We start from the raw sequence: 15,568 nt of genomic DNA on the forward strand, positions 1-15,568 counted from the left end.
GTAAATATGATTAGTTCATCGTTCCTCATTCAGTTTATTATGAGTAAACATGTTTGCAATGACAATTAGAGATTATAGTAGATTATACCATGCTTAACTAGCTAGGAGTTTATAATGGTTTACCTTGCGTGTCAACATGCTATTAAAATGGTTGTGATGTGGTATGATAGGGTGGTATCCTCCTTTGAACGATTCGAGTGACTTGACTTGGCACATGTTCACACATGTAGTTGAAACAAAATCAACATAGCCTCCACTATATTTATGTTCATGCTGGATTATATCCTACTCATGCTTGCACTCAATGTTGATTAATTTTAATGCATGTTCATGACTGTGGTCACTCTCTAGTTGGTCGCTTCCCAGTATCTTTCTAGCCTTCACTTGTACTAAGCGGGAATACTGCTTGTGCATCCAAAATCCATAAACCCCAAAGTTATTCCATATGAGTCCACCATACCTTCCTATATGTGGTATCTACCTGCCGTTCCATGTAAATTTGTATGTGCCAAGCTCCAAACCTTCAAATGAAATTCTGTTTTGTATGCTCGAACAGCTCATGTATCAACTAGGGTTGTCTATATCTTCCATGTTAGGCGGATTATTCTCAAGAGGAGTGGACTCCGCTCCTCATTCACGAGAAAATGGCTGGTAACCGGGATACCCAGTCCCATGCTCAAATCAAATCAAAATAATTGCAAACAAAACTCCCCCAGGATTGTTGTTAGTTGGAGGCACCCGTTGTTGGGCAAGCCATGGATTGGTGATTGTTGGTGGTGGGGGAGTATAAACTTTACCATTCTATTTGGGAACCGCCTATAATGTGTGTAGCATGGAAGATATCAAGATCTCTCTGTTGTTATGTTGAAAATGAAAGGATGCCGCTCAAAATATTATTTATCTCTATTTCAAAATCGAGCTCTGGCACCTCTACAAATCCCTGCTTCCCTCTGCGAAGGGCCTATCTATTTACTTTTATGTTGAGTCATCATCCTCTTATTAAAAAGCACCCGCTGGAGAGCACCGCTGTCATTTGCATGCATTACTATTAATTTATATTGAGTATGACTATGAATGGATCTCTTTTACCATGAATTACAATGTCTAGTCAGTCCTTGATCTCTAGGGGTGCTCTACATTTATGCTTTGCGGTCTCACAAAGGGCTAGCGAGGTACCATCTTGTTATATCATATTACGATTGTTTTGAGAAAGTGTTGTCATCCGAGATTTTTTATTATTGCTCGCTAGTTGATTATGCCATTGATATGAGGAAACATGAGACCTAAGTGTTATTGTGAATATGGTTAGTTCATAATCTTTGCTGAAAACTTGAATGCTGGCTTTACATATTTGCAACAACAAGAGAAAACAGAGTTTGTAATTTTTTTTCTTTATCACTTTCAGTTTGTCAACTGAATTGCTTGAGGACAAGCAAAGGTTTGAGCTTGGGGGAGTTGATACGTCTCCGTCGTATCTACTTTTCCAAACACTTTTTCTCTTGTTCTGGACTCTAACTTGCATGATTAGAATGGAACTAACCCGGACTGACGCTGTTTTGAACAAAACTGACATGGTGTTATTTTTGTGTAGAAATAAAAGTTCTCAGAATGACCTGAAAATCCATGGAGTAACTTTTTGGAATTAATATATTGGCGAAAGAATCAATGTCAAGGGGCCCACACCCTATCCACGAGGGTGGGGGGCGCCCCCTGCCTCGTGGGCCCCCTGGACCTCCACCGACCTCAAATCCAACTCCATAAATACACGTTCGGGGAGAAAAAAATCAGAGAGAAGGATTCATCGCGTTTTACGATACGGAGCCACCGCCAAGCCCTAGACTCTCTAGGGAGAGCTCATCTGGAGTCCGTTCGGGGCTCGAGAGAGGGGAATCCATCGTCATCGTCATCATCAACCATCCACCAACACCAATTTCATGATGCTCACCGCCGTGCGTGAGTAATTCCATCGTAGGCTTGCTGGACGGTGATGGGTTGGATCAGATTTACCATGTAATCGAGTTAGTTTTGTTAGGGTTTGATCCCTAGTATCCATTATGTTCCAAGATTGATGTTGCTATGACTTTGCTATGCTTAATGCTTGTCACTAGGGCCCGAGTGCCATGATTTCAGATCTGAACCTATTACGTTTTCATGAATATATGTGAGTTCTTGATCCTATCTTGCAAGTCTATAGTCACCTATTAGGTGTTATGATCCGACAACCCCGAAGTGACAATAATCGGGACCACTCTTGATGATGACCGTAGTTTGAGGAGTTCATGTATTCACTAAGTATTATTTCTTTGGTCTGGTACTCTATTAAAAGGAGGCCTTAATATCCCTTAGTTTCCAATAGGACCCCGCTGCAATGGGAGGGTAGGACAAAAGATGTCATGCAAGTTCTTTTCCAGAAGCAGGTATGACTATATTCGGAATACATGCCTACATTATATTGATGAACTGGAGCTAGTTCTGTGTCACCCTATGTTATAACTATTACATGAGGAATCGCATCCGACATAATTATCCATCACTGATCCAATGCCTACGAGCTTTTCACATATTGCTCTTTGCTTAGTTACTTTACCGTTGCCACTGTTACAATTACTACAAAACTGCTACTGTTACTTTTGCTACTGTTACCCTTACTTCCATATCACTTTGCTACTAAATACTTTGCTGCAAATATGAAGTTATCCAGGTGTGGTTGAATTGACAACTCAACTGCTAATACTTGAGAATATTCTTTGGCTCCCCTTGTGTCGAATCAATAAATTTGGGTTGAATACTCTACCCTCGAAAACGGTTGTGATCCCCTATACTTGTGGGTTATCATATTTCATGACTAGGAACTTCCGTGTGCAGCCACAAGCCATTATGGGCTCTGGCATAGTTGAGTAAGTTGTATGATCTCTTGAAGAGGTGGACTAGCAAATGTAGGGGAAAGTAGGTGTACCAGTCTGCCTGGAGTAGAGAGTTAATGCTTCAGAAAGACTATGTCTCGATCTTCCGATCATGGATGCGGTCGAGTTTTCTGGGGAAAAGTGCACAACCTCTGCAGCGTGTATAAACTAATCATGGTTAGACATATCCCCGGTTATGGACATCTTGAGTATCTGTAATTGGATATTATTGTTGATCTCATCACTCTTTAATTAATTGAATTGGGTTTAATGATAATACTTGTTTAATTGGGATTTGAGTTGGAGGAACCTTCTCAAATATTGGTACAACTTGGGAGTAGTAAATAAATTTATTCCTTTGTTGTAGGGAAAAACTAGCTTTATGCAAAATCATAAACTTAGATCCTGCACCAGCCAAATATTGCATGTAGATATAGTTCTTGCATTCATTGCTTTACAGTGTAACTCTGCCAGCATATTCAATGTGCTGACCTGCACGGCTGCAACGTCTCATGTTGCAGACTACTCAGACGAGGAATAAGGTGTGATAGGTCGTTGTCGTGCACTCAGCTATGCCGTTGGAGTTGATGGACTCATTTACCTTTGAAGCTTCCACAGTTATTTAGTTTAGATGGCCTTCAGCCATATTATTTTTGTGTAATCATACTCTTTATGAGGACCTCAATGTAATAAGTGTGTGATTGAACTCGGTTATCATTCCTCGAGTACTCTGTGTGTCAGCATTACCGATCCAGTGATGACACTTAAGCACATATACTTCGATCCATTGGGATCGTGGTCACTACATGATAAAATCTTGAAATTTTTACACAGTGAGTAACAACAAATTTTCTATAGTGTGGTAATTTTTTAGAATTTTTGGAGTTAGGGAAATATGATTCCTCTTGCATTCTTTAGAGACTGTTCTGTTTAGACAGATTGCTGTTATGTTTGCATTGTTTGCATGTGTTTGCTTGTTTAATGATTCTATTCGAGGATAGGAGTATTTAGTAGGCAATATCAAATAATAATTTTAGTTATTTGCTACAATAGAGAATGATAAGGTTTTGCATTGTATCTCACGAGTTCTTGTTGAGTTTTGTGTGGATGAAGATTTTATGATTTAGGGAAACCGTGATATAAAAGGAATTAAGGAGACACAAAAGCTCAAGCTTGGGGATGCCCAAGGCATCCCAAAATAATATTTCAAGAAGTCTCAAGCATCTAAGCTTGGGGATGCCCCAGTTGGCATCCTACCTTTCTTCTTTGACAACTATTGATCAGTTTTGGTTGAGCCTAAGTTTTTGCTTCTTCACATTATATGTGCTATCATTGCAATGTCATTTTATTTTGCTTTGCTTGCTGTTTGAATAAAATATTAAGATCTGAAATTCTTAATTCTTAGAGAGTCTTCACATAGTTACAAAATTATCCAACTACTCATTGTTCTTCACTTATATCTTCTGGAGTAGTTTGTCGTTTGCTCTAGTGCTTCACTTGTACATTTTTAGAACACGGCGGTGGTTTTATTTTGAAGAAATTGATGAACTCTCATGCTTCACTTATATTATTTTTAGAGTCTTAAACAACATGGAAATTTGCTTTGGTTATGAATTTAGTCCTAATATGATGGGCATCCAAGAGGGATATAATAAAAACTTTCATATAAAGTGCATTGAATACTATGAGAAGTTTGATTCCTTGAATTTGTTTTGAGATATAAAGATGGTGATATTAGAGACATGCTAGTGAGAAATTTTGGATTGTAGAAATACTTGTGTTAAAGTTTGTGATTCCGTAGCATGCACATATGGTGAACCGTTATGTAATGAAATCGGAGCATGATTTATTTATTGATTGTCTTTCTTATGAGTGGCGGTCGGGGACGAGCAATGGTCTTTTCCTACCAATCTATCACCCTATAAGCATGCGCGTAGTACTTTGTTTCGATAACTAATAGATTTTTGCAATAAGTATGTGAGTTCTTTATAACTAATGTTGATTCCATGGATTATACGCACTCTAACCCTTCCACCATTGTTAGCCTCTCTAGTACTGCGCAACTTTCGCCGGTACCATACACCCATCATATACCTTCCTCAAAACAACCACCATACTTACCTATTATGGCATTTCCATAGCCATTTCGACATATATTGCCATGCAACTTTGCACCGTTCTATTTATTATGACACGCTCCATCATTGTCATATTGCTTTGCATGATCATCTAGTTGACATTGTATTTGTGGCAAAGCCACCTTTCATAATTCTTTCATACATGTCACTCTTGATTCATTGCACATCCCGGTACACCGCAGGAGGCATTCATACAGAGTCATATTTTGTTCTAAGTATTGAGTTGTAATTCTTGAGTTGTAAGTAAATAAAAGTGTGATGATCTGCATTATTAGAGCATTGTCCCATGTGAGGAAAGGATGATGGAGACTATGATTCCCCCACAAGTCGGGATGAGACTCCGGACAAAAAAAGAGGCCAAAAAAAGAGAGAAGGCCCAAAAAACTAAAAAAATAAAAAAATGAGAGAAAAGAGAGAAGGGGCAATGTTACTATCCTTTTACCACACTTGTGCGTCAAAGTAGCACCGTGATCATCATGATATAGAGTCTCCTATGTTGTCACTTTCATATACTAGTGGGAATTTTCCATTATAGAACTTGGCTTGTATGTTCCAACGATGGGCTTCTTCAAATGCCCTAGGTCTTAGTGAGCAAGCAAGTTGGATGCAAACCCACTTAGTTTTTGTTTGAGCTTTGATAAACTTATAGCTCACCAAAGTAGCTACTAATAGGCTCAATGTGGCGTTGTTCGGCCATCCCAAATGGCTTTCATGCAAGGAAGAAATATACTCGATGGAGTAGTTATCCTTCACGAGACCATTCATGAGATGCACCGGAAGAACATGAGTGGGGTAGTATTGAAAATTCACTTTGAAAAGGCATATGATAAAGTCAAATGGTCGTTTCTATAGCAGACCCTGAGAATGAAAGATTCTTCGATAAATGGCGTGAGTGGATCCAAAATTTCGTTACTGGAGGTAGTGTTGCTATCAAATTCAATGATGATGTAGGCCATTACTTCCAGACAAAAAAAAAGGATTAGGTCAAGGTGATTCACTGTCTTCAATGTTATTTAACATTGTTGCTGACATGCTGGCTACTTTGATTGAACGCGCCAAACAGGATGGTCAAATTGCAGGAGTAGTGCCACATCTTGTCGATGGAGGACTCTCTATCTTGCAATATGCTGATGATACGATTATTTTTATGGAACATGACCTTGATAAGGCGAGAAATCTGAAACTTTTGCTTTCAGCTTTTGAGAAAATGTCAGGCTTGAAAATCAACTTCCATAAAAGTGAATTGTTCTGTTTTGGAGAAGCCAAGGAGATGGCTGCATAATATGCTGACTTGTTTGGATGTGCATAAGGCCAATTCCCGATTAAATATTTGGGAATTCGGATTCATTATCGGTGTCTCACTAATGCGGAGTGAAAACATGTTGAAGAGCGATTAGAGAAACGATTGAGCAGTTGGAAAGGAAAATTGCTCTCCATTGGAGGACGACTAGTTTTGATCAATTCTGTCCTCACCAACATGGTTCTCTACATGCTCTCATATTTCCAACTACCCAAAGGGGTTCTGCAAAGACTGCATTACTTCAGATCCAGTTTTTTTGGCAAGGAGACAGTGAAAAGAAAAAGTATAGACTAACCAAATGGAGCGTCATTTGCCGACCGTAAGACCAAGGAGGCTTAGGTGTTCAGGATCTCCAGGTCAAGAATGATGCCTTACTCAGTAAATGGTTGGTCAAGCTACTTACCGAGGATGGTGTTTGGCAAACTATGCTACACAACAAGTGTTTAGGCCAAAAGGCGTTGTCCCAGTCATCTAGGAAGCCCGGTGGCTCGCATTTTTGGGCTGGTCCGATGGCGGTAAAGAAACATCTTTTCCGTTTTGGATCCTTCGCGATAAAGGACGACTCAGAGATACGTTTATGGTAGGACAAGTGGCTAGGAAATACCACTCTTCGAGAACAGTACCCAACCTTGTAACGCATTGTACGCGATAAGAATGATACTCTTGCGCATGTGATGACCACTTCCCCGCCAGATATACCATTTTAGAGGGATTTGGTTTGGCCCCATCTTGTGTCATGGCAACACCTTCTATCCCATTTGGATTCGATTAACTTGACACAAGGGCGGGATGTGTTTCGCTGGAATCTTACTACATCTGGGTCCTTCATAGTTGCCACTATGTATCGTGCACTATCTCACACAGAGATTCGAGTGGCCAGTAATAAACAAATCTAGAAATTGAAGATGCCACTAAAAGTTAAGATTTTTATGTGGTATCTTCAGAGAGGAGTTGTGCTAACTAAAGACAACCTCGCTTGATGCAACTAAAAAGGAAGCAAGAAATGTAGTTTTTGTACTCATGATGAGACAATCAAACATCTCTTCTTTCAATGCAAGTTTGCGCGTTCTACATGGTCAGTTATCCAAATAGCGTTAAATTTGTACTAAAAAGGAAGTGTTACCAATATATATGGTCACTGGGTTGATGGAATACGAAATACTTTTAGTATGCTAATACGGGTGGGAGCGTCTGCCTTACTATGGTCGCTTTGGCTATGTAGAAATGGTTGTGTTTTTAATGGCAAAATCTCTTCTCCTATGCAGATTATTTACCGTTGTATGCACTGGCTTTGTATGTGGTCTACTCTGCACCGAACGGAGTACCAATCGTTGTTCAAGGTGGTGTGTATGCGGCTGGAGCGGGTGGCCAGGGAGGTTTTTACCCAACATGGGTGGCACCATAATCTCTGAATCGGTACACCTTCTCCATCGACATAGGCATAGTTTCGGCCCCATATAGCTTTACAGTTGCCACTTTGTCATTTTTATATTTTTGTCAGACTATTTGTTTGATGGTTGTGTACATCTTAGCTATGTAGAGGCTGGGTGTCGCTCTTATGCTTTGTATCCGCTCGATGCTACATTTTGAGTTAATAAAAGCACCCTTTATAGAAATAGTGCATCCTTTCCATGGCAATCCCTACTCACTCATATTGATATCTATTGATGGGCATCTCCATAGCCTGTTGAACACCTAGTTGATGTGAGACTATCTCATTCTTTTTGTCTTCTCCACAACCACCATATTCTATTCCACCTACAGTGTTATGTCCATGGCTCACGCTCATGTATTTCGTGAAAGTTGAAAAAGTTTGAGAACATCAAATGTATGAAACAATTGCTTGGCTTGTCATCGGGGTTGTGCATGATTTGAATATTTTGTGTGATGAAGATGGAGCATAGCCAGACTATATGATTTTGTAGGGATAACTTTTTTGGCCATGTTATTTTGAGAAGACATGATTGCCTTATTGGTATGCTTGAAGTATTATTGTTTTTATGTCAATATTAAACTTCTGTTTTGGATCTTATGGATCTGAATATTCTTGCCACAATAGAGAAGATTACATTGATAAATATGCTAGGTAGCATTTCGCGTCAAAAATTCTGTTTTTATGATTTACCTACTCTAGGATGAGCAGAAATTAAGCTTGGGGATGCTTGATACGTCTCCAACATATCTACAATTTTTTATTGTTCCATGCTATTATATTATCCATCTTGGATGTTTTATATGCATTTATATGCTATTTTATATTATTTTTGGGACTAACCTATTAACGTAGAGCCCAGTGCCAGTTTCTGTTTTTTCCTTGTTTTTCGGTTTTGCAGAAAAGGAATATCAAACGGAGTCCAAACAAGCTAAACATTTATGGTGATTTTTTATGGACCAGAAGAATCCCCCGAAGCACAAGAGTTGGGCCAAAAGAGTCCCGAGTCAATGATAAGGGTGGAGGGCGCGCCCACCACCCTAGGGTGCACCCCCTGCCTTGTCGCTAACTCGTGACCCCCCCTGATGTGAAACCGACGCCAAAACTTCCTATAGATCCAGAAACCCCCAGAAAGAAACCTAGATCGGGAGTTCCACTGCAGCAAGCCTCTGTAGCCACGAAAAACCAATCGAGAGCCCGTTCTGACACCCTGCCGGAGGGGGAGACCACACCGGTGGCTATCACCATCATCCCGGCACTCTCCATGACAAGGAGGGAGTAGTTCACCCTCGGGGCTGAGGGTATGTACCAGTAGCTATGTGTTTGATCTCTCTCTCTCTCTCTCTCTCTCTCTCTCTCTCTCTCTCGTGTCCTTGATATGGCACGATCTTGATGTACCATGAGCTTTGTTACTATAGTTGGATCATATGGTGTTTCTCTCCCTCTACCTTCTTGAGATGAATTGAGTTTTACCTTTGACGTTTCATTATTATCAGATTGAATACTATTATGGATTTGAGAACACTTGATGTATGTCTTGCGTGGGTACCCGTGGTGACAATGGGGTGTTCTATTGATTCACTTGATGTATGTTTTGGCACTCAACTCGCAGATTCCCGAGGTGACATTGGGGTAATCTATGCATAGGGATTGATGCACATTTTCGTCCTTGTTTCTCCGGTATAAATCTTGGGGCACTCTTTGAGGTTCTTTGTGTTGGATTGAATATTATGAATCTGAATTGTTTGATGCATATCATATAATTGACCCACAGATAATTGTGGTGACATTGGAGTATCTAGGTGACATTAGGGTTGATTGATGTGTGTCATATGGTGTTATTTTACTACGAACTCTAGGGCTGTTTGTGACACTTATAGGAATAGCTCAATGGATTGATCGGAAAGAATAACTTCGAGGTGGTTTCATACCCTACAAGCATTTCATCTTATGTTCTCCGTGATAGGAACTTTGGAATGATTCTTCATTGCATGTTTAGGGATTGCTATATGATCTAATTATGTTATCATTGTTGAGAGAACTTGCACTAGTAAAAGTATGAACCCTAGGCCTTGTTTCCAAGCATTGCTATACTGTTTTTGCTCACTTTTGTTACTATTTACGTTGCTGTTTTTATAATTTCAGATTACAAAAACTCATATCTACCATCCATATTACGCTTGTATCACCATCCCTTCGCCGAACTAGTGCACCTATACAATTTACCATTGTATTGGGTGTGTTCGGGACACAAGAGACTCTTTGTTATTTGGTTGCAGGGTTGTTTGAGAGAGACCATCTTCATCCTACGCCTCCACGGATTGATAAACCTTAGGTCATCCACTTGAGGGAAATTTGTTACTGTCCTACAAAACTCTGCACTTGGAGGCCCAACATGAGTCTACAAGAAGAAGATTGCGTAGTGGACATCAGTGTTGCTTAATGTTCTACTTATTCAAAGTGCTTAGTGATATCACTCGAAAACCCTCAACCACTTCCTCCATCAAAATATGTCCAAACCCTAAAACTCCAACTAGGCCCCACTGATTCTTTCTATCTGGAGCCACCGAGTTCATTTGACATATCCACAGCCAAAAACCCTAATGATTTGGTCACAACGATACAGATCTTGGTCCCACCGAGATGGCCTTGTCAACTCTCTGTTACTTGTTGCAATTATTTTGGTTTAACCAAGATGGCTTGACAACTCTCTGTTGCCTTATTGCTTCACTTCAGTACCACAGAGTTGATGCAATTGATGCCACCGAGACGAGGTTTGCCCTAAGCCCTAGCACATCGGCCCCATCGAGTTGTTCCAGTTGGTCCCACCGAGATTCCCAATGTTCACAGTTTTGAACAGATCGGTGCCACCAAGTTTAACTAATCGGTGCCACCGAGATGAGTCAAAAGTGTGTAACGTTGGAATTTGTGTGGAGGCTATATATACCCCTCCACCCCCTTCTTCTTAGAAGAGAGAGCCATCAGAATGTGCCTATGCTTTTACCATTCAATTTCTGAGAGAGAACCACCTACTCATGTGTTGAGATCAAGAGATTCCATTCCTACCATTTGAACCTTGATTTCTTGCCTTCCCAAGTTGCTTTCCACTCAAATCCCTCTTCCACCATAGCCAAATCCGTGTGAGAGAGTTGAGTGTTGGGGAGACTATCATTTGAATCACAAGAGCAAGGAGTTCATCATCAACACACCATCTATTACTTTTTGGAGAGTGGTGTCTCCTAGATTGGTTAGGTGTCGCTTGGGAGCCTCCGTTGGGATGTGGAGTTGAACCAAGAAGTTTGTAAGGGCAAGGAGATCACCTACTTCGTTAATATCTACCCGAGTGAGGCGAGTCATTCATGGGTTATGGCCATGGTGGGATAGACAAGGTTGCTTCTTTGTGGAACCTTCATGGGTGGAGCCCTCCGTGGACTCGCGCAGCCGTCACCCTTCGTGGGTTGAAGTCTCAATCAATGTGGACGTATGATAGCTTTCTCCAAACCCTTCCCTTTACCTTCATATGCAATGTTGTACTTTCTACTGCTATACTCTTAGAATTGCACATGTAGGTCGATTTGTTGACTTGTCATAATTGCTAAAATCTGCCCACAACTAAAATTGGGAAAAGGAAAGATTTTTATTTGGTCAAGTAGTCTAGTCACCCCCCTCTAGACATACTTTCGATCCTACAAGTGTATCAGAGCTTTGGTCTCCATTCGCCTTGATTTCCATAGTTCTGGTGATCATAGCCTTGGTTTCACAACCTAGGAGAGTATGGCGTCTAGCGAGGGTAACTATCATCGTAGAGGTCCTTATTTTGATGGTAAAAATTTTGCTAGTTGGAAGCATCAGATGAAAATGCATACTCTTGGTCATAACCAGATCGTTTGGGTTGTTGTGCGTGTTGGCTTGCAAGGTGACTTCTTCAAGGATGGTAAAGAATCGGATCGTGAAGCAACCGCGGAAGAATTGAAGATGTTGCAATATAATGTTCAAGCTTGCGATAATACCTTCAATGGATTGTGCCCCGAATAACTCAACAAAATCAGCTGCCTTTAGAATGCAAAGGAAATTTGGGATACTTTGGTTGATATGCATGAATGCAAAGGAATCCAAGTTGGATGTGCTTCGAAGTCAACTTGACAAGTTGAAGATGAAGGATGGTGAAGGAGTCGCCTCTATGCTTGCTCTCATCACAAATGAGATTGCCGGCTTAGGAAGTAAAGAGGTGACCGACAAATTCATCATCATGAAGATCCTTAGAGTGTTGGATCGAAAATATGATACCGTGTGCACACTGGTCCAAATGATGCCCAATTACAAAGATCTCAAACCCATAGAAGTCATTGGTAGAATTGTTGCTCATGAGATGTCACTCAAGGATAAGGAAGAGCTTCACAACAAGTCAAGTGGTTCTTACAAAGCTTAAAATGATGCTCCTACAACATCATGTGAAAAGCAAGTCTCCAATGAAGAATTGAGCTTAATGGCGAAGAACTTCAACAAGTTCTACAAGAGTAAAAGCAAAGAGAGAAGCTCCAAGTCAAGGTCCTACAATGACAAAAGATCTTCTAGTCGTGATCGTAATTGCTACAATTGTGGAAGACCCTGACGCTACTCCAATGAGTGTATGGCTCCCTACAAGAAAAGAGAAGACTCACCAAAAAGGAGAAGTAGATGAGATGAATCGCCTCCAAGAGAGAGAAGGAGTAGAGATGATCGTTATCAATGAAGACCCTCTCAAAGAAGCAGTGATTCAGAAAGAAAGGACACGTCATCAAAGAGCTACACAAGACGAAGACATCTAGCTCACGTTGGTGAATGGGTATCCGGTTCCGACTCTGACAACTACTCCGAGAGAAGCTATCACTCTGACTCCGACTATACTCAAGAGGATCATAGAGAGCTCCTAAGGACTCACAAGAAACTATGCTTCAAGAAGCTAAATTTATAGCAAGAACATGAGCTTCTAAAAGCTATCTATGATGGTCTTGAAAATAAGAGTTCTTCCTACATTGCCAAATTTCTCCTCTTGTCTACTTATATGCCACAAGTAAAATCTAGTAACAAGGGCAAGAAAGATTATTCTTCTAGTAGTAACAATAACCATGCTAAATCCAATATTGTTGCTTCTAGTACTTCTCTTGATTCCACTAATGATTCTCTTAACCAAGTTACACTTGAGCAAGAAAATAGCTTATTGAAGGGAATTATAGAGAAAGGTGAGAGCCTTGCCGGGAGTAAGAAATTTGAGGAAATTGTTCGCAAGCAAGGAAGGCAGTGGAAGAATCAAGGTGTTTGTTTTGAACAAAACTTCAATGCCAATGGAGTTGAATGGGAACAAGATCAATACCCCAAGATGAAGTTTGTTCCTCAACAAGAGAAGTATGACCCCACTTATTTTGAGGGAACACAAGATCAAGATTATGTTCCACCACAAGACCACAAGCTAAAAGGCAAGGACAAGCTTCAAGACGAGACTGACTCATTTGAAGAAGCTCCCAAGGTCATGGTCAAGTGGGTTCCCAAGACAATGTCAAGCTCTACTTCATCAAGTACAACTACAACTCCAAGGATTCCCATCAAGTTGATGTGGCTCCCAAAGAAGAAGAACTAGAGCGTTCTTGAGGGTGACTCTGCCAACATATTTCACTCATATTCACTTTGGCAAGGACTTGTGTAATCAACTTTCATATCTTGCACTAGTTCATGGAGTCACAAACCCTCTTGTTGGTAACACAAGGGACAAGGTAACCCAATGCTTTCATGGACATCATCATATGTGTAATTCACTCTATGTCTATGGATATCCTTGTATGTTTCGTGTGGGACTAACCCATGTAGGTGTTGAAAGTGCAACACTCCAAAGGATTGCTCCAAATGATCTACATCAACATTGAGCATCACATCTTCATTATCTACATGAAGTCATCATCGACAAAACCCAAGGTTAGTTCATCCCTGTCAGGACCCCGATGTCGGTGTCAAAACCGGCGGATTTCGAGTAGGGGGTCCCGAGCTGTGTCCTAAGGCTAATGGTAATAGGAGACAGGGGACACGATGTTTACCCAGGTTTGGGCCCTCTCCATGGAGGTAATACCCTACTTCCTGCTTGATTGATCTTGATGAATATGATTATTACAAGAGTTGATCTACCCCGAGATCGTAATGGCTAAACCCTAGAAGTGTAGCCTATGAGGTTAAGATTGTTGTGGCTAAACCCTAGAAGCCTAAACCCTCTAGTTTATATAGACACCGAAGGGGGCTAGGGTTGTACAAAGTCGGTTATAGAGAAAGGAATCTACATATCTGAATCTCCAAGATTTCCTTCCGTGCAAAGGAGAGCCCCATCCGGACACGGGACGAAGTCTTCTATCTTGTATCTTCATAGTCCAACAGTCCGGCCAAAGTATGTCCGGCTGTCCGAGGACCCCTTAGTCCAAGACTCCCTCAGTAGCCCCTAAACCAGGCTTCAATGACGATGAGTCCGGTGCGTAGATTGTCTTCGGCATTGCAAGGTGGGTTCCTTCTCCGAATACTTCAAAGTAGATCTCGAACACAAGAATCGTGTCCGGCTCTGCAAAACAAGTTCTACAAAGCGCCATAGAGAGTATAATATTTACGAGTCCAATCCGCTGACAATTTTGGTAGCACGACATTTTTTCGTTACCCGGCCATTATTTCGAATCGTTTTCTAGCCTACTACTCCATGTTTTGGGAGGCGGTTTTTATTGGCACGTCTTGTCAAAGCAGAAATCGTGTCCCCTTATTGAAGGATTTTCATCAACACGAGTGTGGGTAACCCAATCGTTCTGTTGGTATGATCCTCGGGAATAGGCATGTTTTAAGGCCACGAAGGGGACGCTTGATATTCGTTGCCTTTATAAAGGGGTTAATGCCTATCCTTTTTCTTGCGCGCTAGTTCTTTCCTTCACCCGCCACCTCAAGTTCCAACACCCAAGGGTCAATCCAGTCGCTTCAAGCTTCTAGCCATGTCCGGACCCGGCCTTCAAGGTCGGTGGATGGCCTCTTTTGTAACAGAGGAAGATATCTCGAAGCTCAGGGAGGCAAGATACTTGACTGCGGAAATCTACCACAGGCTTCCTACTCAACGGCATGTTATTCCTATTCCCAGATCCAATGATAGGGTAGTGTTTATCTCTCACTTCCTTCGAGGGCTTGGGTTTGCTCTCCATCCCTTCGTTCGAGGGGTCATGTTTTACTACGGGTTAGATTTCCATGATCTAGCCCTGGACTCCTTCCTCCACATCTCGGCGTTCATCACCACATGCGAGGCCTTCCTCCGTATTTCTCCACACTTTGGCTTATGGCTTAAGACCTTTAACGTGAAACCGAAGGTAATCGATGGGAAACAAGCGGAGTGCGGAGGCGCTTCAAGAAGCAAGCTTATCAACTCCACTTGGCCAAAGGGCTCATATCAACGGGAGTGGTTTTACATCACCGAACCCCGCGATAAAAAGCGGGCAGCCACACCTGTGTTTCGGTCCGGCCCTCTGCCACAGCTCGCATCGTGGATCAACAATGGGTTGGACTGGGATCTACTGATGAAGTGCGGACGCTGCAAAGCCGCATTCGAAGCCTCATTGAGAAGGACACCGGTGATAGAAGCAAAGGTGTCCCGTCTTTCGATGAGATGATGGATTTTGCTTTGGTGGAAGTCGTCTTTGACGATCCGAATACGAACGTGCGAGGACGTCGCGCCTTAGCAATCGCTAAACCAACTCTGAGAGGTTATTGACCACGCCAGAGCACGATCAACCTGACCACGAGGGTC

The sequence above is a fragment of the Triticum aestivum genome, chromosome 4B (genome assembly GCF_018294505.1).
Source record: "Triticum aestivum cultivar Chinese Spring chromosome 4B, IWGSC CS RefSeq v2.1, whole genome shotgun sequence".
NCBI classification, from domain to species: Eukaryota; Viridiplantae; Streptophyta; class Magnoliopsida; order Poales; family Poaceae; genus Triticum; species Triticum aestivum.